At 38.9% G+C, this 27,470-nt stretch overlaps 1 protein-coding gene across 2 annotated transcripts in view; it reads right to left on the reverse strand.

Annotated features, from left to right (window-relative positions):
* The window catches only part of ZNF281 (zinc finger protein 281), a 320,112-nt gene that overhangs the window by 254,152 nt on the left and 38,490 nt on the right, over positions 1 to 27,470 (reverse strand). The window contains exons 6-10 of one of the 2 annotated variants that reach the window (XM_064427962.1): positions 14,263 to 14,394; positions 11,376 to 11,427; positions 10,856 to 10,893; positions 10,316 to 10,392; positions 9,555 to 9,723 (exon numbers count right to left, since the gene is read on the reverse strand). The gene's annotated coding sequence lies outside the window, so the exon portion shown is untranslated. The remainder of the gene's footprint in view (positions 1 to 9,554; positions 9,724 to 10,315; positions 10,393 to 10,855; positions 10,894 to 11,375; positions 11,428 to 14,262; positions 14,395 to 27,470) is intronic. The other variant, XM_064427963.1, reaches the window with a different exon arrangement.

The following is a 27,470-nucleotide window of genomic DNA, read 5'->3' on the forward strand; positions in this document are numbered from 1 at the left end:
CAAAGCTTGTCCAAAGCTCGCTATGTCTGGAAATGTGGTAAAAACCAGCTTTGTTAAAAGACTGCTTACCAGAACTTATCTTACTTTCTTCTCTGAAACTAGAAATAGCTGACATATAGAACAAAAAAAATTAATAATAACAGCTACAACAGAAGTGTTTATATCTGCATAAAACCATTTCAACCTAATTTTCTCATAAAATATGATAGCAAATTGAAAAAAAATACCCTGAAAAAAACTTGCCAAGACATTTTTGAAAAATGCTGAACTTGTTCATGTAATACAACACATATCACTGTAGTCTTTGAAAGGGAATGAAAATTTGTCATTGTTTCAGTAAAGGCAATTCCTTCTTCCACCCCCTGCCCCGTGATTTCTATACATTCAGAGATTTTGCAAGCATACAGCTGCAGCCTCAGTTTTGGTCCTACCCAGCTCAACCCCTCTCTTCAGAAGCTCCTGACTTTCAGGTCTTCCTAACTTTTCTTCCACATGAACTTTTAGGTAGAGAAACACTACTTCATACACACACATGCCTGCATGCTAACCCACCCAGCTGGTCATGTTTGGAGTAATGCATCATAAGAGCTATGGCACTTTAACGATGTATTCCATTAATACATCATCAAAGCTAGGACACTCTTATGATATATTAGTCTAATACATCATAGCAGTGCTGTATCTTGGACAATGGATTACTCCAAAACATAGCAACAGCTAGAAAGTTCTCAATAGAAGTTTTGTGGGGTTTTCAACTTATTTACATTGTATGAGTCTGGGTGGGGTTTTTTGTTCTTGGGGGGTGGAGGGGGATTGTTTCTCTCTTTCTTTTTAACTTCTCAGAAATAAGCCTTCACTAGGGACAGAAGGTCATAACATAAATATTGATATAGCTAAGAAGCTATTTCACAGTCCACTACCTAACCGGCACAACATCCTAACCCACAGTGTGGATCATTGTGCCAGGGTCACACAGCTGGGGAGGAGGGGAGTGCTGCTCAAGCCTCCATTCTGCCCTGAGCCCCTGCACACATAGCTGGGGCATCACCCCTCTGCAGCCACACCCAAATACTGCAACCAGCCAGCATTTAAAGCCACCAGCAATGGCTCTGTAAAATGAAGGGTTTCTTTCCTCAGTCCCACACTCCTTTTCTGGCACCAGAAAAGTTAGCTTAGACACCAGCATTCAAAGCACTGCCCATTTCCTCAGGGCACAGCTCTTCCCATACAGGAAACATGCATACATTTCATTTTAAAGCACTTGGCTGAAGTTCCCATGAGCATCCCCACAGCTGAGGCAAGGCCCATCCTCAGGGAGCTTCCCCCACTGCCCAACACCGTGCCATGTCCAAGGCAGCACATTTGTCCCACTGGAGAAGACAAGGCCTATTCCTACAACCCCACTGCATTCCAGAAACTCCAGGCTCCCCATGCTCCTGCTGTGAGAGGTGGCTGCATTTGGCACACAGGTCCCTGCTGTTGACAGCTCTCTAGGGTTACTCCCACAGCCTGTGGTGTGTGCTGATGTGTGGGGATCTCTTGCAGCCCCTCTGAGAGTCCTTGTCCCTGCTTAGGGCAGTGGAGGTTACATGTGGCCACAAAGGCACTATGAGAATGGCCAGAGCCTGACACTGACAGTGTTGTCCTCAGCTTAGTGGCTCCTGGAGTGCCTCCACCTTCAGACAGCCTCGTGGGAGTCAGCACCACGTGCTGGCATTAGTGCCCACCTCCCTGGGCAGCTGAGCCGACCTGAGACAATGCAAGGGGAGCAGGAAGTGCCAAGGAGGGAGCTGGAAAACAAGAGGAGCATGGCACACAGGGCAGAGAAGACAAAAAAGAGACAAGAAGAAAATTCAGAGGCCTCTGACAGAAGTCCATGTTTAAAGTGTCCTGAGTGCCTGGAGTTAACTACAGCTCTGGTATCATCTGTACGTAAATTAGCCAGTTTTATGAATATCAGCTTGTTTTTTTCTGGATTTATCACTAAGATTGCCTACATTACTGTTTTGAAATAGTCAAATACAAACTGTAAGAAACACTGTTTTCCCTGCCTAGCACACCACATTTCTTACTATTCACATGCAGGATAAAGTACAGCATTACTAAGCTACTGTTAAGTTACTTTCTATTAAATTATACTTGTGCTCATTCTAATAATTTACAGGCAAATGTGAATCTGGATTCATTTTTTATTTTCCTTCATTTGAATCCATTAATATTTTTTTATTTCTTTTCTAGACAGCATTCTATATTTTCCCACAGTGCTGATCCTTCAGAAACATGAAATATAAGTAGTCAAAACATTATTGGAAAGGAGGGGGATAAATGCCATTCACATGTATTTGAAAAGTCACAAGTCTTTGCAGAGAAGGAAAAAATAATACACATTCACAGAGTAAGAGATTCATTAGAAAATATAACCAAGACAACAGCAAAAAGGTGCTTAATGTTCAAAGGGTAGGAAAGGATTCATAAAAACAACTTTTCTCATGTCTAAAGTCAATGTCCACATAAAAGAAAAAAAAAAAAAAACAAACCAGCAAACAAACAGTTTCATTTAAATACAGTCTCTTTTCCCAGTAGGTCAAAAAATATTTCACCTCGATGAATCCCCTCTACAAGTAAGGTAGGGGGGACACAAAACACACACAAAACTTATCCAACTTGAGTGACTTTCAGGAACATTTCAGAGTAATTTGGGCATTGCAGAACAGGAATGGAAAATAAATGGCCTCCGTATCCTACCTTGTCCAGCATTCCACATAAATCACAAGCCTAGGTGGTCCATAGGACCCTGCCCTTCCAGCTACACCTGAGAGCAGAGCTGGAGCAAGGGCAGGTGGCTGCAGTTGAGACCTGTGCCACCCACCCACCAGTGGGCAACCAAGTCCTGTCCTCCACACCTTTTTCCTGGGTCCATCCGCAGATCAGAAGATTTTTTTCCCTTGGTGAGCCACCTTGGCTAAAAGATCACTTTTGAAACATGCTAACCGTCTGCAGGTCCCAATCTTGCTATAAATACTTTCTATCAGAATAAATGCTAACGGCAACATAACTCAAGACCTATTTGTGTGAAGGAAATGTGGAACAGATCAGATGCTGAGCTACTAACAAATTACTGTGTCTTAGGAGCAACAGACACTGTGCAAAGATCTTGAGCCTGACATATACACTGGATAAACTAAAATTATATGAAAACATATTTTAATTATAAGATACTAACCATAAAATATAAACACCTAAGTGATTTGCTGGACAGCCTTTCTGAAGGCACTGACAGGAAAGGTTATAGAGAAAATAACCAATTCACTTGAACAACTATAATTCAAAAAAGAATATCCCCCTCCCTTAAACATATTGTACAGTACACAGAACGCACAAATTTAATAGATGAACAGAAGGATTCCTATTTAGTTTTCAGAATAAAAGATGACCTATAAAGAAAACCTAAATATTAACCCAAGCACAGAAATAAGTTCTGCACATCAAGGGTGAGTGCAGAAATAACCTCTGGAAAAGAGGGAATTTATAGCTCGTGCAGATTTCTCCCCCCAGTTTTGGGTTCGTACTTGACACTTTGAGTGCATCACGCTGGAACACGGCCGTTGCACTTAGGCAGTGCATAAAGCAAAGAGGAAATTGCCTGGTTTTTCATCTGCAAGACAGCAATGAAGATGATAATAGAAGGAACCTTTAAAAACTGTGTGCCGTACCAGAAAATGCACAATTGTTACTAGTGACCCTCTGGGACATTCCAGTACATTAAGGAATATTCAGGTGTCTTTGGTGTCAATAGCAAACACTGAACTAGCTAGAGGACTTTATTGGAGCTATAAAAAAAATGTCTTCCAGAGGGTTTTGGATTCATGCACTGAATTCTCCCCTCTTATGCTGGCCAGCTAGCAAGGGAACACAAGGCTCACTTTTCAGTGTGTTAGATCCATATGAAAAATGGCATTCTTGGTTATCTTAGAAGGATACTTGCACCATGCCACAAAACCTGAGGCCAAAACTTACTAATATTCTTAACAAACTTTATTTAATGAATTTGAATGAAAATTCTACACCTTTTCATGAAGCCATCTATATGGCACATATGACACTAAACATCAGCTAGTGATAAGAAGAATTTTACCATACCCTGTGAGATATCATCTGATAATGCTGACCTGAGGAATATGTTAAACATAGTGCCTTGCCTGTAATAAATTCTATTCTTAGGGCATTTGGGAGGAACACAGCACACATTAGAGGTCCTCAGAACCCACAACTACACCTCTGTGCCAAGGTACAGGAGGTGCTTCCTGCAAAGAAGCTCATCCTAAAGGATTCCCTCTTCAGTGGGAATGGTCACTGTATATACAATAAACATCCTGTTCCTCTGCAGTCTGCACGCTCAAGGAACAAAGTTAAGCCATAAAAAGGTTTTGCTGCTCATGAAAGATTCATGTCCTGAGGGATGACACACCAGACTGACGTGGCCAGTGATCAGATCACGACTCTGGCCTGTGGCCACAAGCTCAGCAGCAGCAATGGGCCATGCAAGGCTTCCCCACGGCAGTCACAGGCCCAGACCAGCACAGAGAAGGGGATGGGGCCTGGGGGCAGCCTCCAAGCTCCTGGAGAAGCTACTGAGGTTTTCTGCATGGGTGTTTTCTGCACTGTAAGCCCAAATGGTATCTATAACTGATGTACCACTGGCTCTGTGTTTTGTCCAGGCAATTTTCAAACACGACCTAACTCATACAGCAACCAACTCAGGGAACTTATCAGACAATTCTGCCCAGACTTGATTAAAAATTGCAGCACAACTAGGACCTCCTCCAATTTGAATGGATTCATGCAGTGTTAGTCAACTATTTCAGTGGGCTCACATGTAAATCTGAGGTTTTCTTTCAGGGAAGCAATTAAAGTATTTTTCCAAGATCCATTTCCTGCTAAAGCAGTCATGAGCAAATCATTTGTAAAAAATACAAAACATAAACAAGGAGAGCCATACAATGTTATAAAGCTCTTAATCTGAACACAATATTCAAAATAATTAACAAAAATGTTTCAAGTCCTTGTTATCCTCCAGGTAATTCAATACATATTTATGCACGTATTTATCCTTTATATAATTCAAAGTGTATCTGATGCCAGCTCTCCCCACTGTCTTGTTCAGCTCACCACAGGAATTTATAACAAATTTTGCAATGCTTTTGACCTGTATCAGCTTATTAAACTTTTATGAAAAATCAATGGAGTTCAATCATGTTATGAACTGCTCTTCACACACATGTCAGTGGCAAATGGAGAAGTCTATTTATCCCAAAGTCTAGAGAGAGGATGCTGAATGCAATACAAGTCTCCATTCATGTAAACTTACAAATGAAAACGTAAGAGAATAAAAGATAGGCAACACTGGAGAAAAACAGGAGACTGAGAATTTAGAATCCGTGTTTTGGAAGGAGAGGTGTTACAAGTTACAGAAATGAAACTAATTGCATTAGAAAAGGTTTCAAATAGCCATCCTAATGAGGTTTCAAATAGCCATCCTAACGAGGTTTCAAATAGCCATCCTAATCAAAACGTGTATTTTTATTCAAGGGGAAATAGGCAATTTGATCACATCACCACATCCCTGGAAAAAAGGGAAAAGAAGATGGAAGCATACTTTCTTTCTCCCTAAGGTAATCCTCAACTGCACAAGCAGGGGACGTGTTTGTGCCCATGTCTGGGCTGGTTCAAAGGACAGTGCTCTCCTGGCACACACTGCAGTTCTGCTTCGGAAAAGGAGTCCAGGCACCTCAGGAAAGACTTGACAAGAATGAGACACCTCACACGTTGAGGGTAGAAGGGACACACATGTCCAGACAGCCTGGCATCACCTGTATCTGCCTGGGGAGCCCCATGAACACCAGCACCTGCAGGGCTATGACAAAAATAAACCAATAAACAGAATGCCTCTCCAAAAACTATCACCCCTTAACCTGGGCTCTGGACTGCAAGGCTACCGTTGCTGACTTACTGCTTTTTCTCCCTGGAGTTTGGGCACACAGACAGACTAGTAATGCAACTCCATGTTTCAGCTGCAGACACCGAAATAAATAACTACGAGTCAAATTCTGCAAAAACTCTCTTGCAGAAGTTTCAATACTTTAAGGTCCAGTATATGGAATATCCAGTGCACAACACATTAAGCTTTAACAGAAAAGATAGTGTCTCTTGTTTGTTCTATTTCTTTATTTTTCTTACCTATTGTTTTGTTTTTAATTTCCGTGAGTAAGCAGTATTGGTATCCTGCTGGCTTCCTGCTTAGCCACAGGAGAAGGAAGGGGAATTTTTGCAATAATTTAAAAATACACTGAAAGTATGAAAAGGTTAAGAATTCTGAAGAAAAAAAATAAACTAAACAAAAGCAAAGCAACCTGGAAAAATTAGCTTTTATCAAATGATCAGAGCAGATGAGAATTTTACAAAGAAGAGGCTGTCAAAATTGTGTCCTTAGTAAAAATATGCTTATGATATTTTAAAACAAAGCTGTGAATATACCTTGTTTTGTTTTCCTTAGTTATATTTGCTTGTTTTTTGAAATAAAATTGAGTGGTCTCCAGCAAGTCATCCCGAGGCGCACAGAAGTGAGATTACTATTCATGATTCTCATAATGCAATATTCTACTGCAAATGGAAGAGAAATCTTTGTGTTTATCACCTTGCCAAATCCACAGGCTGTTTGCTTTTATGTCAGTTTTTTGTTTGTTTTTTTTTTCTGGAAGGAGACAGCCAACATGCTTTTTGTATGCAAAAATTAATTTTGTTGTAAGTAAAAAAAATAGTGCAAAAAAAAAGAAAAACAAATACTATGTTTTAATACCATTTTCAAAGATTCAAGTTTTTCCCAACATTGCATTCACCTCCAAAATAAAGGAAGGCATTAGGCTCAGATTTATATTAATTCAATTAACTAAACCATCTGGAAAGCCTATTTGCATGCCTTCTGTATTTAATCAGAGCCCAGGACCTTTCCTGCTGCAAACATACCTTAGCAAAGACCTGCAGGTTAACTCGGCTAGAGTGGACAGGGGTCAATAGGCCAGCTTTGACCAGCAGCAGTCTGAAACTCAGGAGCTTCATGCAGAGCAGCACGTTTTTGTTACATTACTCTGCAGTCCTGTATTTTTTACCTTGGCTGCCTTTACTGTAGGAAACTAACAGTACAACATATTGCAAAAGGAACTGGTAGCAGAGCTTAGCCTTTAACAAAGGTTGAGTTCACGCTGCTGCTGCATCCTCTGAAGGGAACGCTGTTTTGCTGTCTTCGGCCTTGATTACTGTGGGGAAAAGCCCTAAATGGGATATTCTTTTGGCTTGATAGACAAAACATGTGTGTTGATGCATCTCACAATGTGAACATGGTCACCAAGGGAATTGCTGCCTAACCCTTCTAAAGTTAACTTGGGTACTGCAGGGTGTTTTCATGATCTTACAGGTACTTAGAAGATAATTCAGGAAAAGCATTTAAATGCTGTTTTCTGCAATTTACATCAGGTATATCTATAATGTAAGAAGCAAACAATAAATGATTATAAAAATAGAAAAATATAGACAATACTGACATTACTCAAGATATAAATATTCTCATCAGATGTTATTTAAGAAAATTTATCAAGACAACAGGGAATGTCTGGAAAGCGCCTCTTACCACACTTTTGACTTCAAACAACATAGGAAACAAACCTGATTGCACTTAGTGATTAATTTAACATCTATTAAAACCAAATTTCCAAACCTCAGCTCTACTCTGTCATTAAATATAATCAAGCTTGGGGAGAAAAGGAATTCATTCAGTTGTGCACATGAAAGATTTTTTTGTGTAATGACTTTTCCAAAGCTAGCTTGTGGATTGGGATGGTTTGTGTGGGGTTTTTTGTTTGCCTTGGGTTTCCTTTTTGTGGGGAGAGGGGGAGTTTTGAATGGGCACAAAGTTCAGAACGAAGATGTCAGGTGTGATTCTTTGGTACTTAAGTTTCTAGGAGGAGAGGCTGAGCCCACCTCAGAGCAGGGAGTTGAAACACCAAGGAATTAAGATGTCTCAAAGAGTCTTACACTAAGCTACACAAATCAATGAATTGAGTTGCTTAGTTTCAGTCTCCTAAAATGGGAACAATGAGATTTTTTTGCCTCATAGTGGTATCATGAATTAAATTAAAACCCATTAATCCTTGGGAAGTACTTTGATGCCATACCAAAAGGAACCATATCAATGGCAGGTAGCCCTACCAAGTTCAATGGAGTTATGCACAAACTAGGAAAAAGTGATCAAAGGAAGAAATTCTTCATTTTCATTACAGCTGCTATTTTTGCCAGTCTTTATCAGTAAGTGAAAGGTTATATTATTTGATAGCGTAAAGGCCAAAAGGACCATTAACTTTGAAATGAGGCCAATTGACTCCAACTGAAGATCATGTACAATTCTGCTCCTACTGAGTAGAATGAAAATATGGCTCCTCCTAATTCTGTCAAATTTCTAGAAAAGCTGCAAAATGCTCTCTTTTTCCTTGCAATTATGCTGATTCAACATACTATGACTTTTTATTACACATTCACTCTGCTCATACCATATATTAATTATTTTATGGCAAAGTTCACTGTTAAACTAATAAAATCCCTTTGAACTTCAATATGGTCCTTTTCTATCAATCACTGTAGCATGTGTTAAAGATCTAATTTCTAGCTACAGTAAAGCAACAAGAGAGATGGAGGGAGGAATATGTAGTTCATTGTCAGTCATTTTATCACATTTGCTTGGAAGTAAGGCCTAATTAGAAATCTCCTTCCTCAGTAACTACCCTTCTTTAGCTTTTAAACCAAGCATACAGGCCATTAACAAAAGCTCTTTGGTACCTATTAAGAAACCCATTAAATTAGTAAAACTTTACCTTTAAAGAAAAGCATAACTTAGCCCTATGCAGAACAATTCTGACAGTCCTAACCTTGATATAATCAAATTTTTTTCTCATCGTGCTCCAATTTAATGGGAAAGGACAAAGCACCATGAACTGTCAGATCTCTTTGGTTTCAGTCCACTTTATTGGATGGGGAACTAAAAAAAACTCAAACATTACTACTTAGGAGATATACCACTGAACAATAAAAAATTCTTACAATCTGTCAATGGAGGAGCTTTGTAAACATACCAAGCAAACTGCTCTTCTAAGAATGTCCCTTTATGCTGAAACATGTTTAATCTTATGACAGATGGAAAAATGGAAATGTGTAATATACAAAAAGCTTATTTTTAAATTACTAGACCAGGTTTCAATTGCTGATAACCTCAGGTCAGATATACAATAGGCCAGTCCTCTGTGAAGCAGTAAACTTGGCATCAGTTCTCTACATTCAGGCATAGGCTGATCAGATTTTGTTTTGCAAAGGTCATTTAATTAGCAATATCAGTAACTCTTACTACCTTAACATTATCTTCCTTTAGCTAATGATACCGTCTTGCATGTGTTAAATAAAACAGGAATTAACAAAATTCCAATGGCTTACTTAAATGATAAATAACAAACCATTTTAAGGAAGAAATCTCCTAGGGAGTGCGGAAAAACCTGCAGCTGAAGGCAAGCGAGTCAGGATGTGTAACTCTGCACAGGCATAAACAGGAAACGGAGCAGCTTGCGCTTGGATTGACAATCTGGCTCCAAAAGGCTCATCTACACCGGGCACAAAGCTTGACCCCTGTCAAACATGAAAACCATGGCTTTGGAAGAGTTTTCTGTCCTAATACTTCTCAGGGTTCCCTTATATACAGTAAAATACTTCTTTCTCTATCATTCTGCACAGTCAGGAAAGGTCTTGCTTAGAGAAATACTGAAGATTAATGATGTCATCTTTATTGTAAAACATTTCCTTATGCATCCACTTCCTACAGTTTTTTCCTACAGAAAAAACTCCCTGGGATGGAAACACCAGAGATTAATCATTTTGTAATGCAGAATAATATTCAGTTCATTTATGGTCATGTTCCAGCATAACCCAGGAACTAGCTTTACTTTCCAGAAAAGAAACCTCAAACACTATGCCTTCACTTCCACCAGGACTTAACTCTACTTCTTCTATATATTCCACAGTTCTGAAGCACTGACCCCATAAGAATTGAACACTGTGCAACGTCATTATGCAAAACCTTTACCCTGCTGTTTCCAGAGTGTGTCCTCTCACACAGACTCACCATAATGACAGGAGCTGATCTCTGTGCAGACAGTGCTGTTTACCTACCAGCACAGGAAAATGACCAAAACCACTCAGGACAATAAGGTGAATCACAGACCTTTCCTGACAGAGACATGGATCAGGTCCCTTCCATTAGATTCCAGATAATGATGTCTATAAGGAGTCACTTCATCTCTGAAAACAACAAGAGCATTGTGGAACTTAGAGGAAATTCAGTAACAGCAGTAACTTTATACCTAAGGATGTTAGCCAAGACAAGGGTTTGGACTTTGCACAACAGAGTATGGAAAGGACATCTAGCTATGCAACAAAAAATAATAATGAGAGGAACATGAAAAAAGTGGAATTTGTTCTGGTTGTCTGAAACACTTTGAGAAGTGTAAACGAAAATCCTACAAACAAGATTTTCAAATAAACAGCCTAAAGTTAAATGTTTAATAAAGCTCAGAATGAAACAGAACTAACTTTAAAAGTTTTGCAAATCAAATCTGAATCTGTGAATCTCACATTCAAAGCTTCTGAGAACAGGAATTAGTCTTGTATCAGCTAGAACACACCAGGAAAATTCACTATTTGCCACATCCCCTTTGCAGCCAATAGTGAAAACAGATAGTAAAATTTAGTATTTTTTACTTACCTTATGGTCACATGCTGTTGTCAGAAAGGAAAATAGTTCTGTAACACATTACATTGTATTAGAAGTAGCTCTTTTGTCAGATTTTAAAAACAGCAAGCAAGATTCAGATACTTTCAACTGTTCATTCATACATTTACATCTTCAAAGATCTTCAAACTATAAACATCGTAGAAAGAATATTTCTAGCATACCCCATACAGACCTTCAGAACATGCCTTGTTATGCTGCTGTAGACCTCTATTTATTTAAAAACCAGAAAGTGTGATGGGATTTCTCTCTTAGAAGAAATAAGCATGTTTTTGTCCATGTTGTGAAAGTTAGTTCTACAGCTAACATGCAGGTGGAATGACATATGCTGGGATAAACAGCACAGATATTACAAAAAGGTAGTGAATGCCAATATTAGATTCTTGTGGTCTAAAAATGTTTTTCAGGTTCCTTTTTTCTATTTTATTATTTTTAGCATGGTGATCAGTAACAGTTAGATGAACAGGGTGAAAAACAAAGAAAAAGTTCTTACCTGTAAAAGGGTAGGGATTGAATTTGTTCTTCTCTAATGCCTTAATCTGGTACTTGTGGGGAGAAGGGAAGACTAGTCAGATTTCATTTTAAAATTAATTGAAAAAACAGTTGGTTTTTATTTTGCAAACAAATACTCCACAGAAGGACAACAGCTTGCATGTGATCTTTCACTCATATATTTGAAAAAATATTATAACTCTCAATTCTTTAAATCACTGCAATTAAGGGATATTTTTAGTGCTTTAAGCACTTTTTGGTCCTTTTTTTCAGGAACGGTATATGATTAATCAGAAATCACACTTGCAAAACAGCACTGTTTGGAATGATTTCCTCATTCAAGTATCCCTAAGAATTTTATTGCAACCTCACGAAAAACAATAGTCTGATCTAAGCTTGTGTCCCACCAATTAATTAATTTCAGCAAGCAGAAGGCAGGGATGTGTACTTCCAGCAAAGCGGACACCAGGAACAAGGGTCAGAGGAAGGAGGTGTGAAATGTCCGTTTGTCACCTCCACGTGCTGATCACTAACAGGACAGCAGGAGATGCCTCCGAGTGTTTCAGGGATGAAAGCAAACCACAGCACGCACCAGCACCTCCATCAGCTGGCCAGGGAGCAGCGGGGGCACCCTGTGCTGCGGCAGTGACACAGCCAGCCTGGCAGCCACCAGCTGTGTGCCCGACAGGCACAGCACGGCTGGGACATGCATGTGCAGGGGGGAGGCGCTGGAAGGAGGATACCGGGGGGAGAAAAGCAAGGGGAAATTAGATGGGACAATCAATTACAATATTTGAAAGCATGCAATTAGCATACAATGACCAATTTCCTATTTAAAAGGGGAAAAAAAGTTCAGTGGCATGTATTTAAGGCATATTCAGAATGTTATTTTAACACATAAGCAACAATAGTTTAGAAATCCCTGCCCCAAACTGAGGATGGAGCTAAGCACCCCAGTAGTGACACAATATAAACTTCAGCACATGAAATACTGGAAGTTGATGTAAACAGCTTTTAATAGCAGTGAACATTTGTTGGCTTTGTTTAGACCATCTGGATGTTCCATTGTGTTCAGTGCAGCACCGACTGCCGTCGGTGACAGTTGATATATGTTAAGTACAAGCAAAGTGCCTCAGCCACTCCAGGGACCCCGAGGAGAACTTTGCAGGGTTTGTGGAATACGCTGTCAGCCCGCAGCGCAGTCGCCTGCATCCTTAATGGCTCGGGGCCAAAGTCCTCTGGCTTTTTTTGCCTATTTTTTTTCTTTTTTTAATCAAAGCAGGGTTTTGCTTTTAGTGTTTGAAAGGTTAGGAAAACTATGCCAAAGTTCTTCCAGGCAGCTTGGAGAGCACCAGCTGACAGGAACGATTTTCAATACGGAGCAAAGAATAAAGAGAACCACAAATCCTGAGAGATTCCAGGTTTCACTCATTTTACGTGCAATGTGGCTAACAGCCATGGGAATGCCACAAGAGAAAAAAATTACTTATAAATGCACTGATGTAATTGTTCTGAAGAAAAGATAGGAAATCAACAGTTAGAAGCATGGAGATTTTCTCATGCCTATCCAATAACATACATTTTATACTGCCTACATTTTGGATAGTTGGCAACTAAAGCTGTATTTCAGGTACTCTGGCTATTTCACATTTAATCACTGACTGTGATGAAATTGTGATTGTGAAATGCTTTGACTCCTGAAATTAAAAGTAGAAATTATTTTTATTATTATTGTTGTTGTTGTTATTATTATTACTACTACTGTTCTGCATCTTTACATAAACACCCCTTCAGTTCATTTTATACAACTATTACTTTTGGAAAGCAGAAAAGGCAGGAATCTGAAAGATTATTTGGATGCATTCATATACCAAAAAGAAAAATATTTTCAAATCTTGAGTTGCAATTGTTGCATTCAGCCTTTTCTTATGGTGCTGATCATATAGTGCAGAACCGGTTTTCCACCCATGGAAGTATTACTATTTACTAAATCACATGAGACATTTGGCACACGAGTTAAAATATTATTTGCTTTTTAAAGTTCAAATTAACAGGAACAAATGTGTTGAAAAACATGGGGAAAAAACCCACCCTAAATGGTCTTAGGCTATGATCTGTTCTTCTATCTCTTTCACTTATATTGTTACATTATGTCACCTTTTTTTGGCACTGGCTTTTTCCTGCAAAGTTTAGCTGTTACACTTGTTTGACTCTTACAAGCTGCTGCAGTAGCCTATTTATCCACCAGAAAGGTAGCACACAAGCAGCAACACTCCGAGGTTTCCACGTTATACCTCAGCTCTGACAGGGGCTGAGAGCACAGATTAGTTTCCATTCTGCTTTAACAGCCTCCCGAAGGCTATTCCAAAGGGTACCAAGCAACAGGGGCTGTTAGAGGTATCCATGTTAAACCATCCTGCAAGGATGAATCTTCACTTTGAAGCTACCAAGCAAACACTGTGTGCATGGCAATTTCTGTTGCTCTGCAAATAACATCCCTTTCTTTCAGCCTAACCCAAAAGAAATCCTAGGAATAGAAATACTTTATTCTACAAAAATTACTGAGAAACCCTCCAAATTATATTTGAAATCTACAGAAAATTGTCCTGCAAATTATATGCATAATGTCATCTTTTTCAAATGTAGCAAAAAGAAGCAATTTTTGTGAGTGAAGTCAGCAAGTGATAGATTCATTATTTAAAGAATGCTCTACAGAACTTCAAAAATATCCACATCTTTCAGAATCAGGTCAAAAATATACATGATCAACACATTCTGCATTCAAGCTCAGAAACATTATCAAATTACAACATTCAAATATAGACCACTACTGCAAAGGAGTCACTACAGCTGGAGTTAATAATATCCAGCTCATTTATAGTGCTCACCTAAATCAATGGGACAACTCAACTCATCCAGCTGGATTTCTGCTACGAGACAACAATACACCCCCCTTCCAATGTGTAGGTAACTTCCGAACCTTCTCTTCCATTGTTGCAATGTGCTAGCTTTTTATAATTCTGCAACAAGAACAGTTAACACACGATTGCCTGTTTTCAACATTATTTCCATTTTGGACAGATTTTCAAAAGCATAATGCACAGCTAATTAATCATTAAGAAATTCCTATCTCTTTGTGATTTGAATTTACAATTATGCTAAGACTTCAAATAACTTTATTAACATTAAATAAGTGCTGCAAAACTAAGAACTGCAACTGCAAACACTAATTTTTATCTAATTTCCAGAAAAATAGGCACAGAGAAGGCAACTTAGTCAAAGAGCATATATGATGTCTACCTGGCTCCCTTCCAGAGAACACCTATCCCAGACACTTGTGCACTACCTTTTTCCAAAAAGTATTTATTTTCTTTCATATCCCCTTTTTTCAGTTTAAAGCCTCTAAGGCTCAAACTGACAGTTCAATAAGATCTGGCCTGAGCTACAAACACATCACAGAAGCTTCCAGTCAGTGACAACTGCAACTCACCTGTGATGTTAATGGTATCTATTTATTTACAGGCCAAGAGGTTTATGTTCACATATTCTTCCCATTTCCCTCTGCTGTTCCAAACAATATCCCGTCCTTAATTATATTTCATCCTTTTCTTAGTTTTTTCACTTCTATTTTTTCCCTTACACTGCCTAGTTGACAGAACAACCCTGCACAGGCTTCATAACCATAGACCCTCCTTGTACTGTACAACACAACTAGAACACACTGTGATTTTCTTAGCATAATATTAAGGTCAAAAAACATTATCAACCAACTACTATTATATCAGACAAGAAATCTATGGTAAATTAATAAATCATGAAATAATTTGCTCTTTGAAAACCAATATAATCAATAGTTCTCATGCTATTTTATACCATCATGTAGTTAAGCAAGAGAAAAATGCAGATATTATTAAAATGTCTTATCTCAGAATATGCCAAAGTTTCCTGCTTTGTTTTTGGAAGAATGCAGTGGGTATGGCAAGTTTATCAGCATTCACACACAAAATATTTGAGGATTGAATTTTTTGTATTTTTGTAGCAATGTAGTATTACAAAAGAAATTTAATTTTATCAGATTCAGAAGAAGTTATTCAATAAATGATAAATGGATGTACTATAAAATGTAATGTCACCTAGTTAAAAAAGAAAAGAGAGAGAAGATGCTAATTCTGCTGATGAAGATATTGTTTTTCCCCTCTTGTGCCCTATTCATTATGCAAGGCTGCAGAATATGAAGTACAGTGTGTGATCCGGGCAATCTAATGATCTCCCACACCTGCTCATCTGGTACAATTTTAATTAACACTCCAAGGAGGTTTGTCAAGAGTAATCAAAAACATTGTCGCTTATAAAGCTGTGGCAAGAAATCAATAGTTTTCATCAGAAAAGGTAAGGTCTGGCATAACTGAACCATTTAATTGCTTCATTCCAATAAACAAAAACTGCACATTTTAATGACTTGATTTTGGAGATCAATATCTAACCACATATTGCATTGAACAGCAACATGTGGTGGGATATTCACAGCCATTTTAATTCAGAATGAAGCATTCCTCTCTTTTTATTTCATCTGGAATGACAATAGGTTGCTGAGCCTATGCAGTGCTATGATTTATATCAAATGAGTGACCTCTAGGGCCGTAAGACTAGAACGGGTGACTAGTTCTCAATGGTAAGCTACTGGCACTTGACAAAGCGCATGAAGCAGAATGAATTTACTTCTCTTTTCCTCAATCATCAACAGGCTCTGCCCTGACCCCCATACTGACTCCTATAACAAGATCTCCTGTCTCTGACTGAAAAATTTACTGTCACGTCTACTTTTCATTGAGCTCAAGTGAGTACTTCTGTCACCTTCAGTGAACTGAGTCCGTAAAAGATTTAACTAAACACCAGTCACACTTTAAAAACTAAGCAAGAACAACTCATATAAAAAATAACACTTTTAAGCACTTCTGTTTCTTAAAAGTGCAGGAGCTTTTTATTGTGGTTCTGCTTCTTCAAGTGTCTGTCATTAACCTGTTAAAAGCTACTGCTCCACAAAGAAATGAATTAAAGACCCACGGTATAATGCAAGTACCATAACATTAGTAAAATCTGTCAGGACTGGAACACTCCTCCTGGACACAAAGGCAGCCAAAGTTTAAATGCTTGTGAACTATGAAAGATTCAACATGGAATTTTATACATGGAGATAACACCTATAAAGCACACCATCATTTAAATTAATTATCATATTTTTATACAGTGTACAGTATCAACATGCTCAAAATATGTTTATGTATAGTAATGATATTAACAGAATTGTTTTATTTAATTGTAAAGCAATATTTGCAAAACATTTCTTCCACATACTTTCAATAATAACAGCATGGAATACTCAATGCCTAGCTACATATAAAAGCAAGAATAGTATATCATAATAATTTTAACCAGTATTTTAACTTGATAAACTAATAAAACCCAACATTGCAAAAATCCTGTCAACAATAAGGCAATTAAAAGAATGACACTTGATGGTTTATTCCAACATCTCACTAAAGCCTTACACAAAATTTCCACTCCCTCTTTAATTTTCAATTCTTCTACCCTCCCTGCTTCACAGCTTCTGGCTATTGGCTTTTACAATCTGTCCCTAGGGAGCCAGGAGTTATTACCCCTGTCGATGGAAGAGAAAGGGATGTTATTCCCCTGTCACCCTCTCCAGCTCCAGCAGATTCCTAGCTCTGATCTATAGCCTTCATTGGAGAAAAGCGTCTGACATGCTGTTAGTTTTCAGCCCTGTCAGATCCGTCTACCCATGCTACTGGCATTACTTACTGGAGTCAGAGTCACAGGAGTCAGACCAAAAATTTGAGAAGAAAACACTATATCCACTTCTATTTGAGTAAATATAAGAGAAAAATGTCTACTGCAAAGCATGCAGGCTTTCAGGAGGCACTATGTGCCATGTACACTTTGAATCCGAGCTTAGAAACAGCTAAAGCAGTATCTGAAATTATTTATGACTGCAATAGAAATATTGTTTAAATAGGTGGGACCAGATAGACCCTAAGGATACAGAACAGTCAGTGAGATGGACTTAAGTAAGTTTAACACTTCCTTCAATGCTGTTTTAACAAACTACTGCTTCATTTTTTACTGCTCCCTTTTAATCCACATTCACATGACTCCTACATAAAATGGGCAGGGGAGAGGCAGCATGAGATGGCTGTGGCTCACTGCGTGTGCTGCCTGTCATCCCACAGCACAAATCCATACACCACCATTTTGCATCATCTTACAGGACTCCAAGAGTAAATTAACTTTTAATTGTAAACTATCTATAAGATGACTGTATAGATGGCTGCCTTAGTTCCTCTTACACTTCACATGCTCAGCAATAAAAACTGATCTCTTGCCTCAACAGCTGCCCAGCAGTGGAGGGCTTGGCTCTGATCTGCACCACCTTCTCTGGTCACTTCTCTCATGAGGCTACAGCCAAAAACATCATGCTTGGCTGATGTCAAGCACGAGGTGGTGTTTGATCCCAATACACACAGCTATTGCTCACACCATCAGCATTAGTGACACAGGAAGTGGAAGTCCTGCTACAGCAGCACTCAACACCTCTTTGGGCAGACAGGAGCCATCATGCCCTTCTCCTCACCAAGCTCCTCTGGGAAGAGCTTCTCAAGTACCTGTTTGCTGCCTCCCTGCCCTTTTTTTTCTGCCTCCTTTTCCTTTTTTTTTTTTTCCACAAGGTCACAGAAAGAACAGATTTGCTTCCCTTTCACATTTTTTAGAGCACAAGCTCCTACCTTCCGTATTTCACCATAAGCAAGGAGGGAAGGTGCTGCTGTTTTCACTTCCCTTCTCTCCCTTGTACTCCATGAGAAGTAGGAGCAAGTGAGTTATCACTAGAACAGATAAGGGACTGGAGTCAAGGCAGTGACTGCAGTGACTGTAGCTGGCTTGGGATGAGAGCTACTGGACATTGTCCAGGTGGCCATGAAGACCAAAAATATCCTGGCCCGTATCAGCAATAGCATGGCCAGCAGGACCAGGGCAGTGATTGCCCCTCTGTGCTCAGCACTGGTGAGGCCACACCTCAAATCCTGTTTTGGGCTGCTCACGACAAAAAAGACATTGAGGGGCTGGAGTGTGTCCAGAGAATGGCAACATAGCTGGGGAAGTTAACAATGACTGGGACTGAGCTGGAGGCAACCAAACAAGGAAAGAAAAGGCAAGAGAAATACGAAAACATTTCCAAGGAAATTTAGATGTCATCAACATGAAAATACAATCCAAACCTTCAAATGCAGAAGGCAGCCACAGAGAAAGCACAGGAAGAAAGGGTGAGAATTTGGAAGAATTATTGCAGAGAAGACTGAACAGGAACAAGTAACCATGAAAATTAAGGAAAATGTGCAAAGGACAATATAAAAACATTGACTGCAACCTGGAAGCCCAAGGGTGAAAGTTTAAAAAGACAGGGAATACTGTTTGTACTTTTAAAAAAAGAGCGCCAAAAAAACCCCACCTGAACATACCAAGCAGATTTTGCCTTGAAGAACCTGTTATTGACTTTATTCCAGAAAAAAATATGATGGTGGTGAAGAGAGAATCTGACTACTCACCATGCAAAACTTACCAAGAGTAGAAGCAACATCAAGTGCAAAAGAGGCTTGTTTATGTTTGAAAGATGTAGGAAGGAAATAGGAAAATATCTGAAAGCATTCATGAGGTCAAGAGATTTAATTCTTTTGGAAAACACCAAGTATACTTGAAAGAGCATGGAAATTCCCTTCCATGAGTTTTATTCTCCTTGTAAATCCCCTCCTATATTACTTTAGCTTAACACTGGAAATAACAAAATCTTAGAAAACAGCAAAATTCCCCTGTGAACACTGAGTATTCAGCCACTTCATGGCAGGACACCAGGCAAACTCAAACTACACTTTTGAAAAAGGTTGTAGAGGTCTCTATTTCTCCTATCTAGACAGTTTTCTTCCATTTGAGCTTAATTATAACCACCTCTGGGGCTTCTCTCCTCATTTTAGTTCTTAACGATGAACTAAAACATCTTTTGTACATTCAACATTAGTTGAATGTACAAAAGATGTACATCTCAAAGTTATATCTCAGGTCTAATTGACTGATTTCAGCTACTCTAAACACCTAACAAACTGCATCCTCTCTGTTCTGCAGTGACGTGGTGGAGTCTCCTGGAGAAGATGATCCTGACCAAGCCCAGCTGTGCCCAGCTGCCATTAACATTACAGCTCCAGCACACCCACATCTATAAAGAATGGGCAATTTAAAGCTCCCTTTTAAGAGAATATCAGGGTAATAAAATTCAAATCCCATACTCTAAATCCATTTCTCATCAGCCTTTGTAAGTCACCCAAAAAAAGTAGGTGATTACAGTTGGAATTAAAATTGGGCTTCTTCTTTAACCCAGCAATAACCACCATATGCTGCATTATTCTAGAAGGAACAAAGAATGGATGCATCTCAAGCTCAGCAACACATCATATTAACCCAAGAGTTTGGTTTCCCTTTTTTTAATCTAAAAAAATACCCAAAAATATAATTAATATGTGGCAAATATATATATTTTTATGTATGCTTGTTGGGAACCTTACTTGTACCTTAGGGAGCACCAAATAAAACTTTCTATTCTTTCCACATGCAGCAGAGCACAAAGGATGGTAACAAAAACTCTCTGTTTATCCTGTAAACATCACAAGAGACAGTGGTTTCAAATACATCCTCCTTGTTCAAGACCACAGGAAGAGCTTCACCTTAATGCAGAACCCCACAGCACTGCAGAACCAGCTGAAGTAATTGTAACTGTGGTGGGTGGATGACAGAGAGAAGTGAGACACATCAAAGGGGTCGGAAGGCAGAAAATGTGGCTTAATATGTTATTTGATATTTAACAGTGTGTGCAGTGAAACTCAGGACACTTGACTGAGGAATGGAGAGAAAGAAAACAAACCCTTTTTGGGGAAAGCAATCTGCCCAACACCAACAGGGCTGGCATGTCTCAAAATGCAGCATGGCAGGCAGTGCAAGAAATGCCCGGGACCTGCCCCTCCTGTTACAACCACCAACATGCTTCTGGTGAAGGTAAATTGTACTGGGCTGTGAACCATCCCTGCATCCTCTGTGCCCTCACACAACTCCATCCAGGAACGCTGTTCTGCAATTCCTAGGCAAAAAAAATAATTACTGGTTTCACTGTTTCAGCCTTCAACAGCTCCCAGAACAGGCTGGGAGATTTCACATGAAACATGCATCCCTTTAAAAGGAATGGGTCCTTTTTTCCCGTTCAGAAATGTTGTTACCCTCAGATTACAAGGTCTCTGCAATATTACTCCATGAAAGCATAAAGTCTGTGTGATAGCTACACTAATTACCTTAAACCTCTGCCTAATGCTGCAACTTCTGCAGACAAAATTACTTTGGAAATAGTCTTTATATTTGATGTTTTGGTGGACAAATGGGAGAAGTCAATCTATTCCTTACAGTATCTTTATTTTGAACAAATTATACAATGGCCTATCATTTTTTATTACTCTTTGATCAAGCAAGTAATATTTAAAGCTTTACTTATGCTTTTCCAGTAAGAAAAATATTAGTATAGGGTGAAGGTTAAATTCAGCTTGTATACCCATGTGAAGAGATATTACTGTTGTCTCATAAAGAAGATACATAATTAAGCCTGTGAACTGCACGATCAGTTCCATCGTTGCAGAAGGGATTTCTGAAATCTATATTGATTTTTGCCTGTGAATCTGCATTAGCCTAATCCTCATATACAAGCACTATGAATCCACAAGGGATTGATTTTTTTTCCTCTGGTCCACAAAAATCTTACAGCTGATTTTTTTTCCTGAAAATTGATGACAGACCAAGGTGTTTTCCAAACACTGTATGTAAAAAGTACAAGTTATAGGGGAGCTTTCTGCTGCAGATCCTGATTTCAATATGTGATCATTGCTTCCACAGTGCTTTGCACAGGCAAATCTTTCTTTGTTTATGCTACTTTAAAAGAGATTCAAAATCAGTTCCTCAGAAATTAGATTCACTTTGGAAAATGCTGGCAACCCCAAAATGACAGTGAAAAGTCTCTGACTAAAACAGGGACCATAAAGAATAATAATGCTGACTTCCTAACAGTAGCCTTCATACCACACTCAAGAATTTGAAATTAGTTTTCTAGAAGTCAGCATTTTTTACTTGAAAACAATTGCTTTGGATCCAAAGTTTTCAATTCTGCATCTAAATACTTATCTCGGTATAAGTACACTCCTTTTCTGTCTCCCCACACCATTGTTTTTTGGGTTTTTTTTGTTTTGGTTTGTTTTGATTTAGTTTTTAATACACAGAAGCTGACCTGTAACTGCAGGGAACCCAACACATCTGTGAGAAGGCTGACAAAGAAGGGAAGTCAGATGCTGTGATAGAAATTCATTTTACAGTTCCTTTAGGAATCTAACTCCAAGAGGCAGCATGTGTTATTAAAAACAAACTACTTGCGGTAAAAATCTATTTCTGGGGATTGTTTACTGAAATGAAATGTTTATTTACTAGGGCAGTATTTAAAGCTCCACTGATAAGTGCAAACTGTTCCTGAAAAGATACAAAGGTGTAATAAAATGCAAAAGGGAAATGGTGGCAATATTAGCTTTGCACCAATTCATTTCCAGTAATTTCAGATTTCATTTATGTAAATTAAAGGAAATTTCCAGCAACAGGGAAAGGAAGCTTGATGTGTTTGCTGTGGTGCAATTTTCAGCAATTTCAACTTACTTCCTCACAGAGGTTCAAGATTATTTTCAGGACTATTTTATAACTGAGACTAAATAGACCAAATCATGACATTGAAAAATAGACTTAATTATTCCTACAAAAAAAATTCTTGACATAGGTCCACTTTGTATGAGCTTAAAATACCCTGTGCAGTTCTATTGGCAGGATCATATGTTTACAAGCACTGGATTACAGGAGTAACCACACCTCCAGGCTAATTTAAAACAATTTCTGCTAAATGGAAACAGTAGGCCTCGGGTTCTTTAATTTGGAAGGGGAGGAGGGGAGGAAAACAGCACAGGATACAAGAGGATATGTTCCTATTATAACTCCCAGTTCATCAGAATATCACACAATAAAGGGCAAAAGATCCATTTTAATCTGAGGTGATGCAACAAGACTTAATTCGAGTAACAAAGCTTTTTTTAGGTTGACAAAGTGCATAAAAATAGACTATGGTTTGTTAGGGAAAATCACCTTAGCACATATCCTCCTCCCAAAGTATTCCCAGCAACCCCTGCAAGTTATTAATTTGTCACAGGATATTTTCTCTCCCTAACTAGGTATACTCCTGCAGTATTGTCAGAAAGTCTGCAAGTCCTGTTCCAGAATAAATATGTACTTACATAACTTAATAGTTTATATCTCAGTTTTAATTTCTTATTTGAAATACTCATTTGGATGCATTTATACAGTACAGCAGTAAGGAGGAAAAATTCTAAAAAGTCAAGAATAATTCATGGGTTTTATTCTCTCAAAATAAACATGGCCCAGGCAAACCTTCATCAGCATCCCATTTTGAATCTGGATTCTCATCACTTAGCCTGTAGACACACAGGTTTTCAAACCAACCTAAACATCAGAAGCAGCACAGCACTATACCTGAGTCCCAGCAGGCTGAGGTGCTGAAACACTGCTGCTGTCTAGGACAGTGGGACTGCTCTCAACACTCAAATTACTCCAAACGTCTCCCCACCACTACCAAGGACACTAGAGCATGAAAAGTAGAAATTCCCAATGTAATCACCTGTAGTAGCTGAGGTGGCTATTGCTCCTTCCCTATTTTGCCCTGAATTACAGGACACTCTACCACAGGCAAGTATATGGATAGTAAGCCTTCACAGCCATATTCTGATTAGAAGACACAAATTTCAAAATGCTGAGTAGTTATTCCTACAGTGAAAGCCTACAATAAAGATTTCCCTTTGTCTAGCAGCCTTCTTCCCTTCTCTCTCCAGCCCTGATTTTTGGTTGTTTGTTTTTTTTTTCTTCTCCTTTTTAATAATCCCTATTGACCATCGCACTACTGACTAATATCTTCTGCATCAGAAGGAAAAATGCTGAGGATGTTTGTCAGCCATACTGTCATGAAAGTCAAAAGCAGATATGTAAGAGAAGAAAGATTATCACATTAGACATAGAAAAAGAAAGATTAACCTATGAGAACTGTAGAAGCAGAAAGATGAGCAAAAAGTGGGGGACTCAATGGCTCCAGGGGATTGGTAATGGGTTAGACTGCCTTTCCCCTCTAGATCACTGGCTTGCATTCAGCCCACATCAGTAGTGACTGAGTGTCATTACCACCTGATGGATTTTTGGTGACCTCTGCAGAAATGAATTGATGGTTTCAGTCCAGCTGGATAAATGTTCCCATCACAGCAGGTACACCACTGTCTCAGCAGAAGGAAAGGAGCAAACCTGAAGAAGAAAACCTACCTCTATTTCTACAAACCAGTTTAATACACAAGAAAGTCCACTTAAAAGAAATACCACAGAGATTTATTTAATACTTTCACAGCTAGAAGATTGTGCTTTGTTTTTGCAGCCTTAGTGCTCACCTTCTCTCAGTGTTCTCCATGCATTGGTCCTGGATTCTCACAGGCAGAAGGCTGCCCACAACCAAGTCAGTGCAGTGCAACTGAAAGTCTCTTCAGGAACAATCACAAGTTGAAATTATATTACGTGTTATGGAACTGTTGCTTAAGTTCCTCCCATATGAAAGCCTACTAAGACAATATGCTTTATACATGCCTCTGAAGGAGTTCTGTTTAAAGGCTGTGAAATATTATCTTGCCTGAGCTAAGAATTAAAATCACGTTTTCTCTGCAATTGCAAAAGGTAATCCAAGTGAACACTCTCTCCAGTTTAAGTTTTAAGATGCATACATAGTGCCAGAGCATTAGATGTGCATGCAGAATTAAGAGATATTTAGATAACGTGGTTGGAATGTTTAGGAAAACACCTAAAACTGCCTGGTCCCTTCAAGCAAGAGTTCAGCATGTTCCTTCTCTCAAGCAAGAAGAAGCCCACATGGCTCCTGGCAGGGTATTTGGAATGCTGTGAGCTGCTCCATGCTTCTTCCTTCAGGGGAGCTCCCACAGTCCAGGGAGAAAGCTCAGTCCTTGAGGAACCCAAGCACAAGCTCTAAATGGCACCTTCTCCCCAGTACTAACAGGTGGCCTCAAGACTGGACTGGGGGATGCAGGCGCACCATGAGCATTGTCACACCTGTCTGGATCCAAAGAGCAAGGGACACAGGGAACTCCAGCTGCCACCCCTGCCAGTACCTCAGCTGCTGTGGCTCAGGGGACCTCGCCCCTCCCAGGGGCACTGCATTTTCTCATAGGTGACCTGTTTACAGTGTGTAGGTATCACAAGTATGACACCATATTCCAATCTCTCCAAATGATCTAACACTGGCAAAATTATCTAACTTGGGGGGAAAAAAAGAAATTACATAAAATTAAACAAATACTAATCAAAAGAGGTTGTTGTCCAGCTTGCTAAAGCTACGGGAAAAGACTGGAGGAAACTCAGTGATAAACGACAGCTGATATGGAAAGCAGAATGTCAAATAAAGCATTTTTTCAGAAACAGGCCTACATACACCTTGCTGTAGCACTACTTTAGACATCTCCTTAAAAAAATAAACTAAGGGATTCTATTGTAACAGGTATTACAATAGAACAAGGGACAATGTTACTTTTGTATTTTACTTTTTTTCTTTCCCAATGGAAAAACCATTTGAAGTTGACTTATTCTACAAAATAAGTACGTGGAATTTGTGGGGGACAGGAGGACTTTTTATTGTGATAGCACAATATTTCCAGATTCATGTCCTTTCTTTCATGAGTGGCTTTCACTGAGACAGCCTATAATGGGACCGTGCCACCAAAACAAAGAGAATTTTTACCAAAACTGCATTTCACTGAAATAAAAACAGAAAAATTACTGAAATTCCCTCCCATCCTCAAAAAACCAATGAACCAACCAAAAAGCCAAACAAAACAAACAATCAAAAAAAACCCCAAACGGAACCAGAAAAGATCAGGTTCTTTTAAGTAGAACTCAGCATCCTTAGTTACATATCATTAGGTGTCTCTGTCCTGAGCACCCAACAGCAAGATCCCAAAGTTCAACATGTTCTCTCACTAGCCCCCTACTCTTTCATCAACAAAATTCACAAGAAGGAGGTGAGAATAAGGATTTCTGATCTACTAAAAAAGAAAAGCCTCCATCACTTATCATGAGACTAAAAGGCTTGACACTTCATTTTCTTTGTCATTTATTCAAATGTTAATAGGAATTCCTGCAGCCTCAGTGACCCTGTTCCTTGAACTTATTCTGGTTTTACCCAAGGTAAATAAGCCCCTGTATTTTTCTATCTCATTACTTCTTCAGAGGCAGAAGCTTCTTCTTAGAGGTGATGGAAAAAATTGTGTAAGCTAGGAGAAGAAAGCAAAACTGTTGTGAAATAATTAATTTTTGTTTGCATGGGGGTTGTGAGGTTTTTTTTGGGTGGTGGGGGCACTGTTTGGAGGGGTTTTTTGTCTTTACACTATTACCTGATATTGTCAGGAAAGATGGAGAGGAAGGAGTGACTGGGTTTCCACTGACCTGAATAAATTGACCAGCTATAGCCGAGAGGTGTGATAAAGGCATGATAAAGGATTATATCACATGTGCTCAAGTATAGTTACTGCAAAATCTCCATGAAAAGCCTGAAAAGCCTTAACTTCACTATTTCTTCAAAAGCAAGTATTTCATTCTAAGCTTCTATCAACATTTTTTTTTGTTTAAATCTTTACTTGGTTCTTCCCATTCCTTTTTCCTAAGAGCAGAAGCAGTTTTAAGTGTCAGAACTTTTCCGACATCGATGTTGTGCTTCTTTAAAGGAGAAGGAAGAAATATACCCATGTTTTAACAAGTCTAGACAAATATTCTCATACAATGAAAAAATGCTGTCTTAAGATTTTTCCTTTAATACCTCAGAACCAAACAGAAAATATCAACATGGAAAAACCTTAAACTGTATACTTCTGTGCTGACTCTTTGTTTATATGCAGCAAAGAGAAAATCACTAGCACATGTCTTAGCTGTTGCAAATTAAAGCTCAACTTTGTCACCCTTACTAAACCAAAGAGCAATTATTCCTGCAAATTAGTACAATGGTACTATTCATTCAAGTAAATACTGTTCCACATAAGGATTGCAGAATCAGGACCTGCAAGAAAGCAACACATTTTAAATTGCCTAGCTGATCTACATTTTCAAAGAGAAAATGAAGATCAGTCACTCAACCCGAGGGATGAAGTCATTATCTGAAACCTGAATACATATAGAAAGATTATTGCAACTGCATATTTTAAAATAGCTTCCCACCAGAAAAAGAAATACATATAGCATTATATAGAAATAGATATTATGTAAAATTGTAACTTTTATATACCTAGATAAAACATATAAAACAATATATTTGAACCTTCTTATTTAAAGCATAAGCACCTGATAAATTTGTATGTGATATACCTTCAGACACAGCAGAATAAGCAATTCTCTTGGGGTGTATAAGCAGCTAAGTAGCTTGGCTCAATTGTCTTGTCATACCTTACAGTCTCCTCCAACTCCTTTGTTCTGGTATCCACAAAGCTTTATTAAAGTTGAGTTGAGTCATTTGCTCACTGCAATTCCAACAAACTGAGCCAAATGAACCATGCTCAGCCATCTGGAACCCCTTCCTCCAGAGTTTGCTCCCTTTGGGCTGCAGAATCAGTCTATTACCCCTGCATGACACGATCCAGAAACCTGCTACTACTACAGGACCTCAATTACAATTCCCAGCCCGGGTATTGCTGTCAGGGATTCTGCAATGCAACAGACACTGCATTTGTACCTCACGTTACTGCAAAGCTATTAAAGCCTTTGCACTTGGGATTCATGGACAACATTACAGGGGCTGTGGACCAGAGGAGGAGTCTGCACTGCCTCAACGGGACTTCAAGGTGGCCAGGAGCAC

Source organism: Passer domesticus, chromosome 7 (assembly GCF_036417665.1).
Source record: "Passer domesticus isolate bPasDom1 chromosome 7, bPasDom1.hap1, whole genome shotgun sequence".
NCBI lineage: Eukaryota > Metazoa > Chordata > Aves > Passeriformes > Passeridae > Passer > Passer domesticus.